Source organism: Drosophila albomicans, chromosome 2L (assembly GCF_009650485.2).
Source record: "Drosophila albomicans strain 15112-1751.03 chromosome 2L, ASM965048v2, whole genome shotgun sequence".
NCBI lineage: Eukaryota > Metazoa > Arthropoda > Insecta > Diptera > Drosophilidae > Drosophila > Drosophila albomicans.
In genome coordinates this window covers 29,389,502-29,408,890 of record NC_047628.2, presented here as the reverse complement: position 1 = coordinate 29,408,890, position 19,389 = coordinate 29,389,502, and the positions used below count along the sequence as shown (strand labels likewise).

Genomic DNA, 19,389 nt, shown 5'->3' with positions numbered 1-19,389 from the left:
TAGGCATCTTCTCCCCATCTCCATCCCTTCCCCATCCCATCTATTCATTGTGCATTTTTCGCATTTCGCATTTCATTTATGCAAAATTGTTTCGCTAATTTGGCGCACAAACATTTCGAGTTTACAGCTTTCGGGTTTTCAATTAGCAGTCGAACTTTTGACCTGTAGCGGTAACTGAACTGTGCTCAGTTCTCTTTTTAGTGTATTGTCTGCGTATCTTGAAATAGGCATCCGGTTTGTGCGGCAGTCCGAAACGGAGCTAAAGCACCCAGATGCTCTCCGATGACAGCTGTCGATAAAAGCGACGCTCTTACTCGGACTCGGACTCGACTTCATTCAGCAATCTTCTGGGGATGTGAATCATGGCAAAGTTGAGTTGAGGCTTTTGGCTGTTGCTTTCAAAACTCATAATCCACTTACAAACAAAGCAAACTTGCTGAGACAAAGGAAAGAGACCCAGAAAGAGATATAGAATAAGGAAAGAAAGAACAGAACAACAGACACACACGTGATTTTCGAACTAATTCATTTATAATTTCTTTTGGCCATGCCATAACCAATTCCAGCCAACTTGCCACAAAATGAAAATGTAAGCAAAACTTTTAGCCAGTCCGAGAAAACCACATAACTTTTTCCCAATCTGTGTGTGTATGTGTTTGTGGGTGTGTGGGTGTTACACACACACAAACACTCTCTCACATACACATTATCATCATTGAGCAAAGGAAGTCATTTGTTTTTGTTGCGTTGTTTGGTCGAAATTCTCTCGTAAATAAAATTAAATTTGTGTTGTATTTACTTGGCAATTTTTCGAAAATTGAGTGAAATGTTGTGACGTCATCATACATCGCACACAGACGCAGCAAGCAAATTGAGCGACTGCCGGAAATAATTAAGCATTTTGTTTTGCATGCAAAATGCGTGTGGAAATGATTGGAAAATTGTTATGGGTTATATAACAATCGGAGCACACGGAGCCAAATCGAATGAAAATTGCAAGCGACGCCGTTTCGAGTTTTCCTCCTCTTCCCTATTTTTCTTTTTTGGTTTACTTTTTTTTTGTGTGTGCTTTCTTTCTGACTCTCGCACAAATCGTTTTAAGTGTTTTATGGCAAACGGGCAAAAATTTATTGCAGGCAATTTGCAGATGTACCCACGACTGTGGTGGCAAGAGAGTGGGAAGGATGGGGGCTGGAAATCACAGCGGCAACACACAGATTTGAAGTGACTTCCACTTTTAGCAGAGCGAAGCGACAACAACAATAATAACTGAGAGCTGGAGAGTCACATGAATCATGCATACGACACAAACAGAACAGAACAAAATGGCAGACCCCAAACAGAACCCAGAAAGCCAAACCCCAAACCCTCAATCCCTAGACCCGCTCTTGTAGTCGGGATCAGCGCCATAAATCAAAGTGCCAGTCAAAAATATGTTATCCGACTGTAAACTGTGAATTTTGTTGTGCAAAAAGTGCCGAAGACGAAACTTTTAATATTCTATCGTCGTCGTCTTCTGGGGGGATTTATTTATGTTTTCAAAGTGCTCACTTTATGAGCATCGCAATTTTAGTAGTGTGACTTCATGGTCAGTTAATTCGCTCTCTCTCTCTCTCTCTCTTTCTCTCTCTCTGGGCACACATTAGATGTTATGTGTGATAAACAAGCTGACCTCTTGAAATAAGTGTCCTCCATGGTCACTTTGTATGCTTGAAAGCGTTTCTTTTGCATTCCATTTATTATGCAAGGCAACTTCGTGTTAGAAAATTAAATTTTGTTTGTCGACTAATTGAAATATGGATGCGACATGGTCGTTTTGGGCGTATTAGAATTTAGTAAAAGTATATTTCTATTATGATGATTAATTAAAAAATAGTACACAGAGAGAAAAAAATATAAATCGAAGTTTTGATTAAAGATTTTTTCCATCTTAAAAAATAAAATGTTATGTAAGATTGTTGAGTTGAAAATCAATCTTAAAACAAGATTATAATCTTGAATTTCGAGATTGGATAATCCAGATTTTTTGTAGAATTTCGAACTTGATTTAATAATCATCCTTCCTATTTCAATTTTAACATCATACAATCATGATTCAAGATTTTATTCTTGAGTTTATCGCGTTTTTTCCTTCCTCATAAATAACAATTATTTTAAAATTAATGATGACATATTTTAGTAACTATGCGATGTATATGCAGCCATAAAATACTTTTTATATAAACTACACATGCTCTTAAAGCATGGAAATAAATATTATTAGTCAATGGTTCGCAATTATCTTGAATGCTATCAAGTATTTATAGAGATTTATTGCTATATAATGTTTCCGTAATTTCTGATTATAGTTCCTCTTAGTTTCTGTAAAAGAATAACTAATTACGGAGTTCTTTATCAACTCTTTGTATTCTTTAGTCATACTTTGAAACATACTCAGCATACTCTATAGCATATTCTGATAGATCCACCACATTACCGCAGATACTCTTTCCGGGTGATAATCAAAGTTGCCCTCACTTTTCCCCCTCCCGCCTTTGGCTGTCTGCCAAGCAGAGTCAGCTGCTCTTGTTGTTGCATGGAATTGAGGAAGTTGCTTGTCAAACGGCAATCTTCTTTCGCACAGGCAACAACAGCAACAACAACAACAGCAAGCTAAGGAAAAAAAACATGATAATCAAATCAAGGCGCCAGCTATTTGGTTAATGTGCATGACAGCGTTGCCAGCGCCAGCTTCATCGCCATCACCGTCGCCATCTCAGTCTCCGTTGACGTTGACGTCGCAGTTGGCGTCGCAGCTGGCAGCAAAGTTAAAATGCTTAAAAGTGAGGCAGGTGAGCGTCGAAAGATAAGAGGATGAGTGTACGATAGAGGGAGAAGGGGGAGAGGCGAGAAGAAGCAGCAGCAGCAACAGAACAGAACAGAAGGAGCTGAAGCAGGCGGCAAAAATGTGTAGCATGCTTTTAGGAGCGAACGTTTTTGTCGACGCGCAAATTGCAGCGACAGCCTGTGGCCTGCCTCTGTGTGAGTGTGAGTGTGAGTGTGAGTATGAGTGTGTGTTGTATGCGTGCGTGTGTGTGTGTGTGTGTGTAGCTGACTATAATTTCATTTGTGGTACATAAAACTTTTGCCTCTCGCTTCATCTCTGACTGCGCCCAAAGCAGAGAGCGAGAGCGAGATAACTGCGTGTACGTGTGTGTGAGTGAGTGAGAGAGAGAGAGCGAGCGGGATGGAATTACATTAAACTAATTGCTTTAGCTTGTCATTGTTGTTGCTTTTGTGTATTTATTGTTAGTGGAGAGCTTTTAGGCGAAAACCAAATTATATTTACTTGTATGTCAAATACATTTTTGTTGCCTATTACAAAATTTAAGGCCGCTTCTCGCTTACAGCCTCAGCTCACAGCTTACAGCTTGACAGTCCTTGGTCCTTGACAAGAAGAGCAAAGTACTGAACAACAACAACAACGAGGGAGTCTGCAATTACCTTTGACCTTACGGACCGCACACACACAAACACACTCACAACTTAAATACAAGCAGCCAGTAAACAACAAGCAAATATCAAATATTTAAGCCAAACAACCAACGCCGCTGGGCCACGCCCACAAAGGACACTCGGAAAGTGCTTTTTGGGGTTTATTAAAATGCGAAAGTGTTGAGTAATTTGCGGTCTGTTTTCCCTTTTTTGTTTTCCTCTACATGTTGTTGATGCTTCGATACGCATCGCAGAGAGAAAAAGTTACTAACTTGGCTAACCAGGTTGTTGCTGGCTGTCAACTAACTTTATGAGTTAACATCTTCTTCTAATGAATAGTAAATGATATTTCATACAAGCTTCATTCAACAGTTCTTAGAATACCAATATAGATATTTTTTATTTTTATACCTGATAAAGAGTATTATAACAGGAAATGTATATAACACTCTGTTAATCTGGTATATTTTAGTATTCTATAGAATATATTTTAAATGTAGAACTATATCAGTATACCAAATATAGCATTTGGTATATATTATATGAACTCTACGGTATATTTTAAATAGTAGCACTATATCAATATAAAAAATATATCATTTGGAATATTTCTAGTATTTTTACGGCTTATTAAATTGCTATATTTATAAAATTAATACTAATTTGCTCTTACTAAAAATGGGAATGCGAGTATTTCACAGTCGACCACCCTCGATTGTATGTAAGAATCTGTCAATCTGGTATATTTTAGTATTCTATGGTATATTTTGAATGTAGAACTATATCAGCATAACAAATATAGCATTTGGTATATTTTATATGAACTCAATGGTATATTTTGAATAGTAGCACTATATCAATAGACCAAATATAGTATTTGAAATATTTCTAGTATTTTTGCGGCTTTTTAATTTGCTATATTTATAATTTTAATACTAATTTGCTCTTACTAAAAATGGGTAACGAGTATTTCACAGTCGAGCACTCTCGATTGTATGTAACAATCTGTCAATCTGGTATATTTCGAATGTAGGACTATATCAGTATACCAAATATAGCATTTAGTATATTTTATATGAACTATATATGCTATATAGTATTTGGAATATTTTTCTTATCTTTGCGGTTTATTACATTGCTATTTTATTAAAATTAATACTAATTTGCTCTCACTAAAAATGGGTAGCGAGTATTTCAAAGTCGACCACTCTCCATTGTAGTTTTCTTACATGTTTTTCTCTTATCTTTCTCTGTTTTGTTATTCGCTACATTTCTGTCTAAGCTCAGCAGCAGTTTTCTCATTTTGAATTTAATATTTACACAATGAAATAGTTCCAAGAAGAGAACTTCCATATCTGAATTTACATCGCGTCAAAGTGAATTTCCGATTCTGTTTGCTACATCAAAATTCGAAATAAATTCGATGCGTTTGAAGGGTATTTATTATTCGAAAAGGTGCAACTGTTGTTGTTGTTATTGTTGTTTTTGCTGTTGATACGCCTTGAATATTTCAACACTGCGCAGCAATCATGTAAATTTCACTTTTGTTGTTGTTGTTGTTGCTGTTTCCTGCTTTTCACATAACGGACAATTTTTGCCCGTTTCACTCGTAAAAATTCATCAGGCAACAAAACAGAGCGAAAGTTGATGGACGGCAACGAAGAGCGGTGGGGAAAAAGAGGCGGCAGCGTGTTGAGTCAACAATTTGCCGCCCCCTTCGGCTATAGACTCGCATATCGGTAGCATAAAGTACACAAATAAATAAAGATATAAAGCACCGTTTGTCTCCGTCTGCTTCAAGTCGAGAGAATAGAAGGCGAGGAGCGGGGCGGAAGGGAATTGCCGAACATTGTGTCCTTCTGGCCACAGCAAAAGCAGAAGCAAAACCAAAAGCAGCGGCAACAACAACATTAAGTTCAATGACACCCTAAAAACAACAGCCCTCTGGACCCGAGTTCGGTGCGAGTTCGGTTCGAGTTTTGTGGCTCGTTGAGGAACCTCCATCAACGTCAAGGGGCCTTCACCTCAGCTCTCTTTGCACGCCTTCAATTGGAAAACTTTTGCTACACTTCTCGCTCCCTCACTCTCTCTCGCTCTCTCCCTCTGCATTTTTAATTTCCCCCTACCCAACAGAAATTCACTTAATTTGTGTGAGGAATGAAGTTTAGTGACCCAACTCTCCTCTGGCCTTCCGCCAGATAACGCGTTGTCGATATACTATAAAGTAGGCAAATTGTGAAAATATTGACAAAACAATTGATGGCTTCAGCACGCGAATTGTGCTCCCTCACCACCCTTTTCCTTTTCCATTGCCATTTCCATTTCACACGTTTTCTCTTTATCTACTTTGCATTTGCTGCTCAATTTTGCTATTTATAAAGTGCGATGAGCTCTCCAAATGCTTTTCGCCCAAGGGGAAAGTGTAAAGTGCCAAGAGCTTAGCATAGTTTTCGGCGCTGCCAAAAGCGAAGATTGAAGAAGAGCGACATTGAAACACGCAATTCTCACGTATCGATTGATAACTTGCGATAGTCATTCAATCAATAAGTGCCAAGGAAAATGTCTAATGAAGCAATTAGATTTCCTTATTATTTCAATTCTCTTATAATGAAAAAAGCAAGAAATCTATAGTCAAGTGGGCTCGACTGTAAGATACCTATTTTCGATAGAAGCAGAAATGTGCGGTATTAACTTTTAAATATACTAAATTAATATATTGAAAATATACTGAACGCAATATTCGGTATTTTAATATAGTACTACTTTCAAAATATACCATAGAATGTAAAATATACCAGATTGTTTGCAGGTATATTCTGTTTATAATATAACAGTACATTTTCTATGGTTTATTTTAAATGTAGTGGTATATTCTGCACTCTATGGTATATTTTGAATGTAGTAACCCTTAGCTTTTGCCCATACAAAAGCATTTCTTTAATAACTTCTTCTTTTAGCTAGAAATAAATTGAATACGAATTCCATTAAACACGAATTTACATTCCCACTTCTCATCCTTGAAAATTCTTTATCCTAGATAATGAATTTTGTAGTCGACTGCAAATCGCAGCGTCTCTTAATGAAATTTCATAAATTTTGTGTTCTGGTTTGCCGAGAAACCACATAATGATTATTATTATGACACTTCATTACAATCGCCTGTCGTTCAAAATGTGCTCGGGATCATTATATAAATATTTAATCAACTAAAAAGCCACAGAAACCAGCTTGCTGCTTTCTTGTGCTTGTGTTTCGACAGCTTCGCATTTCATAGGCAAAAGTTCATGCGCCGCCTTCCTCGTTGCTCTTTACTTTCCTTTGCTTTGCTCGTTCAATCTTTTCTGCTCAGCATCCTGTCAAATTTTTGACATTTTGGCAAAGATCAAAAGTCAAATGTTTCCAATTCGACGCTCGCCCACCGCGAAACCAAACCGAACAGAAACAGAAACGCGATACAAACAAAAGCATGCGCTGAAAGCAAGCACGCCCATAAACAAAAATGCGTGGAAATGCGGCCCATAAATCTCGGACAGCTTTTCATTACGGCTAATTACGGGGCGTCAGTAAGGGGAGGCATCAGGTGGAAAAGCCACAGTTGAGGAGCTGAGGGAAAACGTTGCATTAGCACCCAAAAACAAAAAAAAAAAAAAAAATAAATAAACACAAGCATTAATTAGACACTATCATTAACTCAATGTGTCTGTCTTCTTCTCCCCTCTCTCGCTCTCTGTGCGTGTTTGTGTTTAGTTTGCATACAAATGCATGGCCCATGCCCCATGTGGCATCACGGCGTATGCGTAATGTTTGTGTGCGTTGCAGGCACAGTTGACAGTTGTGTCAGAGTCTTGCGGTTTGCCCTTTGGCAAACACCATGATGATAATTATCGCCATCATCATCATCATCATCGCCATCGCCTTTGCTATTCTAATCATAATTATTATGCCAACTAATGAGGTTTACTTAAAGCGACCGCTGCGACAACAACAACAACAACGAGCAGGCGAAAGTAAAATGATAATTATTAATTAAAACCGCGTTTCAATGTCGACAGCACACAGCCCAACGCTTTGGGTTAAGTTTATCGCGCGTTAAAAGTAGCAAACAACAAATAAGAATATGCATAAGCGGGCATAAGGGGAATGCCGAGCTAAGAGTTACCCTATGGAAATAAGATCTAGTTGTTGTCTAGTTAAGTCTAATTATTATTTGAGGCGTCTTATTTGTTTTGACTGACAAACAATACATACTATACATATATTTTTAATGTACTATTTCAATACACCCAAAATAGCCGTTGGCATATTTATAGCACTTTTGCGGTATATTATGTTAGTTTGGTATATTTGTAAAATTAATACCGCAGTATTATGCTACTAAGTTAGTGTACCCAAAATAGTCTATGGTATATTTTTAGTATAATTGCGGTATATTAATTTGGTATATTTTTAAAATGAATACCGCATTATTATGCTACGAAGTCAGTGCACCCAAAATAGCCTATGTTATATTTTTAGTATATTTGCGGTATATTAGTTAGGTATATTTTTAAAATTAATACCGCACTATTATGCTACTAAGTCAATGTACCCAAAATAGCCTATGATATATTTTTACTATATTTGCGGTATATCCTATGGTATATTTTTAGTATATTTGTGGTATAATATATTATTATATTTTTTGCATTATTCATCTTGTTTTTATTCAAAGTGGGTAGTAGGTATTAATTATTTTAAAATAAAGCTGAGATTCATAGAATAATTTCAGCAATTAAATTACTTCGACTTTCTTTAAAAGTAAAGGAATTAAATTTGCAAGTATTTGAACTAAAGTTCATTGATCTTCAATCTTTTTGGTAACTGTTGTCAAGTTGCATTAAGAAAGTTCACTTTTGAAAAGTGCAGTTTAACTTTAAAGGGCAATAAACACGCATTTACCACACAGCAAAGTGAGATAAGTTGACTTTACATTGTTGCCTGAAATGAGTGATAAAGTCTATAGCTAAAGCTACAAGTTACAGGTTAACAGCAAAACTTAGCTAGAATAATTCAACCTCAGTTAAATTTAATTTGTATATTTAGTATATCGCTAGAGTAGTAAATTCAAAATATACCACAGAGTAGAAAATATACTAAATTCTCTAAATCAACACCGCAGTTAAATTCAATTTGTGTGTTTGCCAAATATGTATGCAATATACTGCTTTACAGGGTATGCAAGAGCTGGCAGAGCCACAGCATTTGGCATTTGGCAGTTTCAGCTCATTCATATTCATGGCAGCTGCCTCCCACCCTCTTCATTTGCACAGTAGCTCCGGACGCACTCACTCGCACATTCACATTCACATTCGTATTCGCATTCACATTCACTTACTCACACTCGAAACTCCCGACGGGCAGCTTATTCGACTATCCATAGAATATTCAAACATCGCTGTTGTTGTTGCTGTTGCTGCCGCTGCTCATCTTGCTGTTTTATTTATAACGATTCACTTCAGTTCAGTTGAGTTCGCTTCAGTTTCAGTTTTGTGTTCTGTTCTGCGTTCTCTGTGTAAATTTTGTTTTCATTTTTATCGCGCTTTTATCTAGTTTGTCAACGTTATCAGGGCGTGAGTATGCGACTGCTACACTTAGCATTCAGCATTCAACATTCACCATTCAACGTTCAACACACCCACCAACTAGTTACTAGCTGACACACAGAGAAAGAGAGTGGAGAGCTTTGCTCTCCTTTTTAGCCACAGCTGCGGAACCACATGGCAATGAAGGCAGTTAGAAAATTCCCGTATTAGATTTGACGCTTCATTATAATGATAGATCGTTGTGCGTTGGTGTATGACACAACACAAAGCAGCAGCAGCAACAGCGACTAGAACATGTAGTAAATAGTTGGCCTACGCTGCGTATGCGCAACTTTTTTAATGTTGCAGCCGAGCTGGCGTCGTTGTTAAATAATTAATGAGCAGCTCAACTGAGGCGCGCGGGTTGCGGGCATAAACTGCCAGTCAGCAGTGTGCGAGGAGGGGTGAGGGGGGGGGGGGGATGGGGCAAAGGAAGAGCAGGATAAGCAGCATAATGAGCCAAGTGTGCATCACATTGACGATTCACCCACACACACACACACTCACACACACACGCAGGACACAGGACACTAATTGCCGCTGGCTTTCACTATCATGCCCTCTCTTTATCTTCTTCCCTCTCCCTCTCTCTCTCTCTATTGTGCTCTCTATAATTTCAGTCTGTCCTTTAATGCCTTAATTGCGTTTGACTGATTGAAACTGGCGGCTTTGCGAATGCCACTCAAATGCAACCTACAACAACAAAAACAACTCAGTTGCTCTGCAAAATCTATGGCAAAACTGTAAGCTGTAAGCTCATTACAGCTTAAGCATTGTTGTAGCATGTAACAAGAATGTAAAGTGCTCCAATTAAGCAAGCAACCAACTAACTCTGCAAAATCTCTACTACTGCTTTTATTTGTGGTCCAATTTTGAGTGAACTGCAAAATAAACCAATTGATATCAATGCACTTATGACAAAGTTATGTGGAGAAACTCTTAATGCGTGTTTTTGGCAACTTTTACACATTGAACTTTTGCGCAATAACTGCATAAATATTTGGCAAAAAATACAAAGGTTGTTGAAGTAACTGTAGTATTGATGACTCTCGAAAATTTGGTTGCGATCAGATAAATATTGTTAAAGTCATTAAAAAATAGTTGCTTCGGCTGAAAATTTGGTATATTTTGTACTCTATGGTATATTTTGAATGTAGTACCATCTTTATATACCAAATATAGCCTTAGGTATATGTTGCTTGAAAATCTGATATATTTTGAATGTAACACTATATCAATATACCAAATATAGCTTTCGGTATATATATTAAGTACTTATTTGGTATTTTTGTTGAACATGGTTTTATTGAAAATAGTTTGCTTTCTTACTTGTTTTAAATACTTGCATTCGCTTCAAAGTTAATCATTCTACTATCAACTCTTTATAGTATACTTTGAGTGTAATACTATATCAATATACCAAATATAGCTTTCGGTATATATATTAAGTACTTTTGTGGTATATTTGTTGAACATGGTTTTATTGAAAATGCGTAGCGAGTATAATATCACTTTGCTTTCTCACTTGTTTTAAATAGCTGCATTTGCTGCTTCAAATTTAAACATTCTCCTACAAACTCATACATCAATCAATCAGTCAATCGCCAATTGAATTTTGGCTGTTTGTCAGTGGCTTTTTATGAGCATTGACAGCAATTTTGAAGTGCAACTTCCCCTCGCCACAGCCACAGCCAGAGCTGTCAGACTTTTGTGTAGCATTTTGCGTGCCTCGCACTTTTTCTAGATAGACTCATAGATACGTATCTGTGAGATACTCGCGTTTTGTTGTTGCTTGCCATTCGCCTTATGAGTTCAAGTACAACCGGCGAGTGGCAGCAACAACGATCACATGGAGAGCAACAAGCCGCAGCGTCAACTGTTGGACATGCCAAGTATTTGCCCCTGTGTGTGTGTGTTGCAACTACACGAAAATCTTTCAACTTTTCAACACATTGCCGCACAAAAAAAAAAAAAAAAGAAAAAGAAAACAAAATGAAAACACAAACATGAGAAAACCCGAAAAACAAACACACACCAAAATATCAAACAGCAAAACATTTTCTCTCTGGACACACGCGAAAATCTGGCCAGAGGCAAAAGCAATTTTCGGCACAATTTTCAATTAGCAGCCACAGCAACAACAACAACAAAATCGAGAGGGGGCGAATGAAAATGTTTAACAAATAAATTGAATTGAATGAAATTGTATTTTGATTTGATTTGTGATGGATGAAATCAACAACAACAACAACAACGACAAAATCAAATCCCAAGCAGTAACTGAAACCGAATCGAATCGAATCGAAACTGAATTCAAAATCATTCGCAATTCCTGCCCCAAGATCTCAAATTTATGCCACAAAAATTGCTCAATGCCTCCCCTCCCTTCTCTGTTCTCTGTTTTTTTCTTTTACCTGCTTTTGACTTTCAGATGAGGCGACGAATGTATTTCAATTACAGATTTTGCACCCAGTTGGAATTCCGATACAACGGGGCGGATGCTTAATATGTTAAGAGAGAGGAGAACTCGTGTCTTTTGGGTCTTTGCTGATGATTTACAGCTGGACAGCGCCGTGTACTAAGCGCTGACTTATTAACTTAGTCACAGTCACCCAAACACACACACACTGAAACACATTTACACACTTAAACACTTGGACGACACACAGTTATAATCACACGCGTTGCGGATTGCGGAGTCTGTTTGAAACTGAAACTCAATCGCAGTCCCAATCTGAATCTCAATCCCAATCCCAAGCGCACAAAATTCTTTCGCCGCGGGGAATGTGAAAAGAAAGTTTTCAGTGAAAAACGCGACCGAACGCTTCGGCGTACGACGAGTGTCTGTTGGGAAAACGCGAGCAGCGAAAAGCCAAAACTCAAAATGAAAATTTCAGCATTTTGAGAGAGCGTGATAGAGTGAGAGAGATGGAGAGAGAGAGGGTGCGGGCGCGTGAGCGAGAGAGAACGACCTTTGTTGGAGCCAAAGCATGCGTGTGTTTATGTGTGTGTGTGTGTGTGTGTGAAGGTGAGCTGCTACTCGAGTACTGTGTATGTGTGTGTATGCGTGAGTGTATGTGTGAGTGCTTGCAAAATGTCAAATTGTAAATAAACGAAAATGCCCAAAAAGCTGTTATACAAAAGCACAGAGGCAGCTGTTCAAAAGGGTGACTGTTATACTACTTCAAATTTCTGGTTTATTAAGCAATTTTTTTAAACTAATTTGAATTTAGGTATACACTTTAAAGGTATAATTGATTAGTTATAATATTAATTTGAAAAGAATTTATTAGTTAATAGTGTAGAATATGTAATGTAAATATGATGTACTAATATCTCATTTAATCAGCTACGCCTTTATATAGAATTAGATATTTACAATTAGTGGATAGCGGATAGATAGCATCCGCGTAGGGGATATACAAGTTTTAGATATCTAATTTGGGTATTATTACTTTGTGCCCATAGAAAAACAGGCTTAAGATGTCACCTCTGACCCCATAAACAATCTGGTTTATTTTCTACTCCTGTGGACTATTTTGAATGTAATAATTTTTCGATATATGTATGAACCTTACATAGTCTTGGGTATATTTTAGTATTTTTGGTGCAATTTTAATTCAAAAAAGCCAAGGATCCTATTTTATATTAGATATCAGCCAATTTAAATTTGTAATCCTAATTTGAAAATAATTTTTATTGAATTTGAATTTAAATCAGCAAATATTTAGCTTGACTTTAAATATCAACTCAAACTAATATTTAACCCTCTTTCATAGCAATTCAATTTCTACTCATAATTAGCAATCATGATAAATACTCAGACTTGTAGAAAGTGTATTATCATTTTATTATATTTATATCTTCAAAGCAATTTTTACTTGTTAATTTTTTAATTTGGATTAATTATTTACTCCTGTTAATAGTTAATCCTCTTTGAACTCCCGCCTCTGCAGCTGCTGCGAATTGTGCGCGCCCAACCCCCACCCCAACAAAAACAAAAAGAAACAGCAAACGCCAAACTGTTAACTGGCGACTGTTATACACTGAGCTTTTTTTTGCCATGCTGCAAACAGTTTGTGTGTTGTGTTTCTGCTCTCTGCAGAAGCTCTCTCGACTGCTTCCTCTCGCTATCCCGCTCTTTCGTTCTGACGCTCTCTGCTGCTGCGTTGAGTTTTGTTTTTGTTTTTGTTTTGGAAAAGCTGCCAATGTAAAGTTTGGCATGTTGTGATAAGAGAGAGAGAGAGAGAGAGCGAAATGTCGCTCTCTTTAATTGGCTCTCTCTTATTAGTTAAATAAACATGCGGAACTACTTAAAAGGGGATGCGAGAGGGAGAGGGAGAGGGCGGCGGCTGTTGATAATAGTTTTTGCATAGTTTTCACATTTGGGGAGTTGACAGCAACAACAGCAACAACGGCAACGACAAGTGGCCCAAAGTAGGCGTGTCGCCCGGCTGGTTGACGCCGACAGCGACGTCAGCAGCGACGCGACGCTCTACTCGCTAATCAGCGACAAAAACGGGCAAGAATCACATAAAAATTGCCAATTTGATTTGTTTGTTTGTTATGCTATTTACTTATTTTTTGGTTGTGCGGGTGTCCGTGTGTGCGTGTGTGTGTGACGACGGGTGTGTGTGCCTCAATTTGAATTTGAATTACAGTTGCAGCCAAGAATTTTTATATATGATTTTAATTTTAATGTGTGCTCGAAGCGTAAGTACGTGAGGAAACAGCGCCAGCCAAATAACTTTGACGGATCGGACGCGCGCATGTGCTCGGGATATAGATACAGTACAGATATAGATATATAGTACTATATCATCGTGAAATGTGAATGAAAAGTGACGATATGTGAGATATTGTGTATTGTATTGTGCTGGCTGACCCACATTTTCTCCCTCTCTTGATTGACAAGGTGAAAAGCGTGAAAGTATCTCAGGGATAAAACGACGTGTGCAACACACAACACACAACACACAATGGGACAACAAATGTTGCACGGCTTTTAAGCTGCCAACGAGCAGAGCTGATTGATTGTTGTCCTCAAGGTCGTCGGACAAGAGATATGCAAATCCATTGAGAGCTTCTCTTCTTCCCTTTCAACTCGCAGCCCCTTGTCCGATCGTCAAGCATATAGTACTCTGAACTATTCGCATAAAGTTGCCCGAATTATGGCACAAAGCAATTTCATTGCATATTTATTTGATCATAAAGTACAGCGGCAGCAACAACAACAATTAGACAAGCATTCCACAAGGCAAACAACATGTCTATGGGGAATTTCGGACCAGAGAAAGCGAATGAGAGAGAGGGGGGAGGTGGAAGCAGGGGTCAGGGACAGTGGGCAGACCAACTAAATAAATTTCTCAATTGTTTATTTTTTCCCAAACAAATCAGCGAACATTAAAAACAGCGGAGCGCCCACAAAATTTGCCCCGAATAACATTAACATCCGGTGAGGATAAAGGGGGCAGACCGGAGAGGGGAGATCAAAGAGAGGGGGGAGAGCCGAAAATTCTTTGAAGCACTCGCAGGTGTGCTGTAAAGCAATTTACATAATCAAAGCAACTATTTTGTGGATAAATCATGTGAAATATCTGAGTTGAGGTATTTTAATGAGGTTTCAGCAATAAAGTCATTTATCATTTCGCAATACGGAAATTTTGCTGATCTATAACAAAAATCGAATGCGAAAATGTTTAATGTAAAATTTTCCTTTTTTGCTTTTGCAGATTTCCACTTGACAACAAATTGGTGAGTAAAATATTTCCACATCTTCGATTTACTTTTAATTATAAACACAGTAATAATTCTATTAATGAGCTGTGTGGTCAACAGACGTGTTGCATTCCTATTTAAGATTATTATTTCATTTTTCCAAACATATGTTAAACCGCAAAACACACATATCACGAGTTGAGTCGACCCAGAAATAGTCGCAAATATGTGTTTAATTAGGGCTGCAATAATTTACATAAAAAAACATTTGCAGGTCGCTTATAATCAAGTCAAATTTATCACATTTGGGTTGGGTTGGGCTGTTTGTTCACTTTTATAATAAAATGCGTAAGGCGCTGAAAAACAATTGCGAAAATGAAGAGAAATGAATATGCTACGTGATTTCCACCGAAAGAACCATTAACAGAAATAAGAAAGCAACTCTAGGGAGGGGTAGAAAGGGGGGGAGGGGAGTGCGACATTGGCTAGACTTTGCAGAGAACCCGCATTTGGCGTGGCGCGTGTCGAAAATGCAGAAGCGAAACAAAATGCAGCCAATCGAACGAAAATTATAACATTTTTATATGTACTTAATGATTTATTTATAAAACTCGATGATGACGACGCTTCTTTCCCCTTTCCGCTTCACACCTTCAAGGGCAAAGCGGGATGAGAATCAAACACGAGCGCAACAAAAAGTACAAGCAAATGAGAAAAGGAAGATAAAAGACGCGAAAATAGAAAAACAAAAACAAGTGCAAATATAATCGGTGACAAAGTGTGCTCGACTAGACGATGCTACGACTGTCTGAAAAATGTTTCATTATAAGTCGATTCAATTTTCATTTAATAATCTATTAAATCCTTAAGAAATCCTTCTAGGATAATATCCTAAGATAGAAAAACTCCATTTAATGTGTCGCAATCATTTTCGAAACTTGGTCACACTCTTTTCAAAGGATTCTGGCAGACTGTCTGAAATATATTTTAACATAATTTGCGATTTTAATTATAAATAAATTAGCTTTTCATTTAAGCAGCTATTAACTCTTTAAGAAATTTAGTAGGAAAACTAAAACTTTAAAACATATGAAAAAATCTTTTAAGTGTGTCGGAAACATTTTCTTATATATTTTCCTGTAAGCAACTATTAAATCTTAACGATGGATGGGAAAAAAGTCACTAAATGAAATCTTTATTAAAATACACAAGCTGGGAAAAAGTCCCTTAAGTGTGTCACAAACATTTTCGCAAGTTGGTCACACTCTTTTCGAAAAGTTTTTTGGCAAAGTTTATAACTGATGCCTCGAAGGAGCGTCGGACAGAGATGAAGGGAATTTCCTGCGCTAAAATGTTTAATTTATTAATGAGATTTATTAATAGGAACCGCTGAAAGGTGAAAGCTCAAGAGGTCGCCAACAGCCACCAAGTTATTTCGGAGGGTGGCAAACAGGAGGGGAAAATAGCTATGTGGAGCACCTGTCGCTATCGCTTTTGCTGGTTTAGGGACGAGTAGTTTCTCTCTCTCTTCTCTCTCTTCTCTCTCTTGTTTGTAATTAAACTGAAAATTATGCCCCCCGTTTTTATACACTTGAAATATGTGTGGTTGCCCTCCTCCCCCCCTCCCCCTCTCTGCGCTCCACAAGCGTATTCACTGGAAATTCATGCCGTTTGCGGTAATGAGCAGTGGGTGGCACAGGTTCCAAAGTGTGAGGTGCGAGGCTGCCGCCTGATGTGTGTCTGTGTGTCTTCGTGTGTGCGTGTGTGTGTGTTTGTGTTTGTGCTCTGCCCCCGAAAATAATTTCGAGTGTTGTTTTGCCTGTGATGTCTCGTTGGGTGGGTGAGTGAAAATAACAGACGCCAAGCACTGGAGACGCATAAAACAAACCTGAGACAAGATAATGGCCGTGTTATGGTTGTACACGAGGCATATGGCACATTAGCAGAGATAAACGAGCAGCCAGACGGACAGACAGACAGACAGTCAGACTTCCACTTTCACTCTCGCTTGCACAATTCGCTTTTCGCATGGACCATTAAATGGCCACCTGATGCACATATTCCGATGATTTGTCACACTGTGCACTCGGGAATTACAATATGTTGCATGGCAGATATGCTAATTGTTAATTGTTTGTTTGTGATACGCTTCAGCATTGCCTAATTGACAAATTTATTGAATGACTTCTAAATTGAGGGAAGTCTAAGGAGGGAAAATCTTTCTAGTATAGTTCTTTGAATATATGAGATAAATATTACTAAAATGTATAGGAAGAAAAGGCGTTGAACCACCAAAAGATGATGACAAAGTGAGGTTTGTTATTCACCATATTATTAATCGAGTATTATTATTCATTTAATTACAGAAAATAGTCTCTCTCTTCATCAACTACATATATATATTTCTTATATGAAAGAATTCATTTTAATTTTCGATTTATATTCAGTCCAAATTGTCCACAATAATAATCGTTAATTCGTTGGACTTTAATGGATCATTTCCAAATTATCAAATTAATTAAAGACGTATAGAGAAATTATTATTTTAATTTTTATTGAGTTATTTATATGTAATATAAATCCAAGTTGTTGCTGCTACCATAATTAAATGTTGTATTCTTCCAATTTGCTTTATTATCTGCTGATTTCATTTAGAATTCTTTTTATGGGTATTTCTCCCACAGTAGAATCCGGACCTAGAACCGCTTTGCTATCTATTCCCAATTTCGTTCACCTCCAGTGCTTGCACTGCACCCCCCACCAACCCCCCGTCTGGCCACCACCCACGTACTGCTTTTCACCTCTCGTGACACCCGAGATAAAGCCTGACTTAATCTACAACTTACGGCGCGAGCTGTTGATTAGTCGCATCTTCTCGGCGTATACTCGACGTATACGTAATGCTAACCTCTTGCCCTGCGCTTGCTCATGTGTGAAGCCCACCCACTCCCACTGCTGCTGCTGCTGCTGCTTTTGAGCATTTCCAAATGCTTATTAATTGGTGTTTTATTATTGTCCAAGCGACAGTAAACAATAACAACAATGCATAGCCTGCAGGCAGCGCTGCCGGCAACGATTACGGCATCTCAAGGTGGGTGGCTTACGCTCTCTTCTGCTCTCGCTCTCTCTCGCCTTATCATGCTCACTCGCTCGTTAGCAAAAGCTCGGCTCAGAGCGAGAGCGAGATGAAGCTATATTTGAAGAGAGCGCGCTGATCAACAATGGCTGCGTTCTCTCAGCTCTCTCTTTAGTTGTTGTTCTAGCTTTTGTTGTTGTGCCTGCTGCCTACTTATGTTATTCAATAATTTGTTTGCGTTCTAAATTTTTTGATTCATTTGCTTACGCACACTCACACACAAACACACCTATACACCTATACAGCGATATTTAGGTATAGCGTCAGTCACAATTATTTGCTTATTTGTCACTTTAATAAAATAAAATGCCATTAATTACCTTTTTGTGGCTGAGGCGGTTGGCGGTTGAAATACGAATTTAGGCGATGACGAAGACGGGGGCGAGGGAGGAAGGCAGAACCCAGAGAGAGAGGGTTAGCCAAAGCTTAGCAGCTTAGTTTTTGTTGTGGCTGCTGTCGGTCGTTGTTGACTGCAACCCTCCTGTGATGAGGCCGGTGTGTGTGCGGACAGAGCTTAAGAGAGAGCAACTGCGAGAGCGCGAGAGAGCGAGGCAAATGCTGGCTGCTCTGTTATGAAGTAATAACGATGGAAAAAATTGCCTCACTCACAACACTTTCTGCTGCTGCTTCTGCTCCCGATGTTGTTGTTGTTATAGTTGTTGTGTTTTTGCTATTTTAATGAGAATGGTTTTTATGCTTTACGTGCACACACAGCAGCCACCGCCGCCAAAAAACACACAATTGCAAATACAAACAAAGTCACACACAGATTTTGTGTGTTTGTTGTTGGCTCTGCATTTGTTTTGTGTTTGGCCAATTTTTCGCACTATTTCATCGCTTTTCAAACACACGCCGCGAATTCGTTATGTTTCGCCATCAAATTTATTTCTATATTCATTAGAATTTTCTATTTTGAGTGACTTGTTTTTTTTTGTTTAGTTGTATTCGAGTTGTTGAGAGATTTGCAAATGTGTTTTAGTTATTATTGCTATTGTTGTTGCTGTTGTTATTCTAGTTATTGTTGTTTTTATTGTTGTGTAGAGCGCACCTTTTTTGCAGCACCTCGACTAAGCCCCTAAAAAACAATAACAATTCTCAAATTTAACAAAAAAAGCAAGACGCGACGACGACGACGAAGATACGTCCGTCCACAGCAAAAGTTTCTCGCGTTTTGAGAGTTTGAAAATAAATTCAAAGCAATACGGCCAGTGCAGAGCACATCAAATGATATAACCGACTACAAAATACCCTGTAAGATAGTTAAGAAAGAGAAAATAATAAAATATAGGTTCGTTTAGTATATAAACTGGTGAATAAAAGTCTCAGAAGTAAATGCTGCTAGAAATTTGTTTTTAAACCACAAAAAATGAAAATTTTAATTTGACAATTACAAAGCTTAGTCGACAACAATATACCCTTTGTTATGTTTGCTCCGAGGGT

At 38.0% G+C, this 19,389-nt stretch overlaps 1 protein-coding gene across 5 annotated transcripts in view; it reads right to left on the bottom strand.

Moving 5' to 3' along the window:
* LOC117565902 (1-phosphatidylinositol 4,5-bisphosphate phosphodiesterase classes I and II) overlaps positions 1 to 19,110 on the bottom strand; it is a 62,687-nt gene extending 43,577 nt beyond the window's left edge. For 4 of the 5 annotated variants that reach the window (XM_034245249.2, XM_034245252.2, XM_034245251.2 and 1 more), the window contains exon 1: positions 18,270 to 19,110. The gene's annotated coding sequence lies outside the window, so the exon portion shown is untranslated. Of the gene's footprint in view, positions 1 to 11,509; positions 11,812 to 18,269 lie in introns of those variants that run through there. The other variant, XM_034245250.2, reaches the window with a different exon arrangement.
* Positions 19,111 to 19,389: the final 279 nt, after the last annotated feature.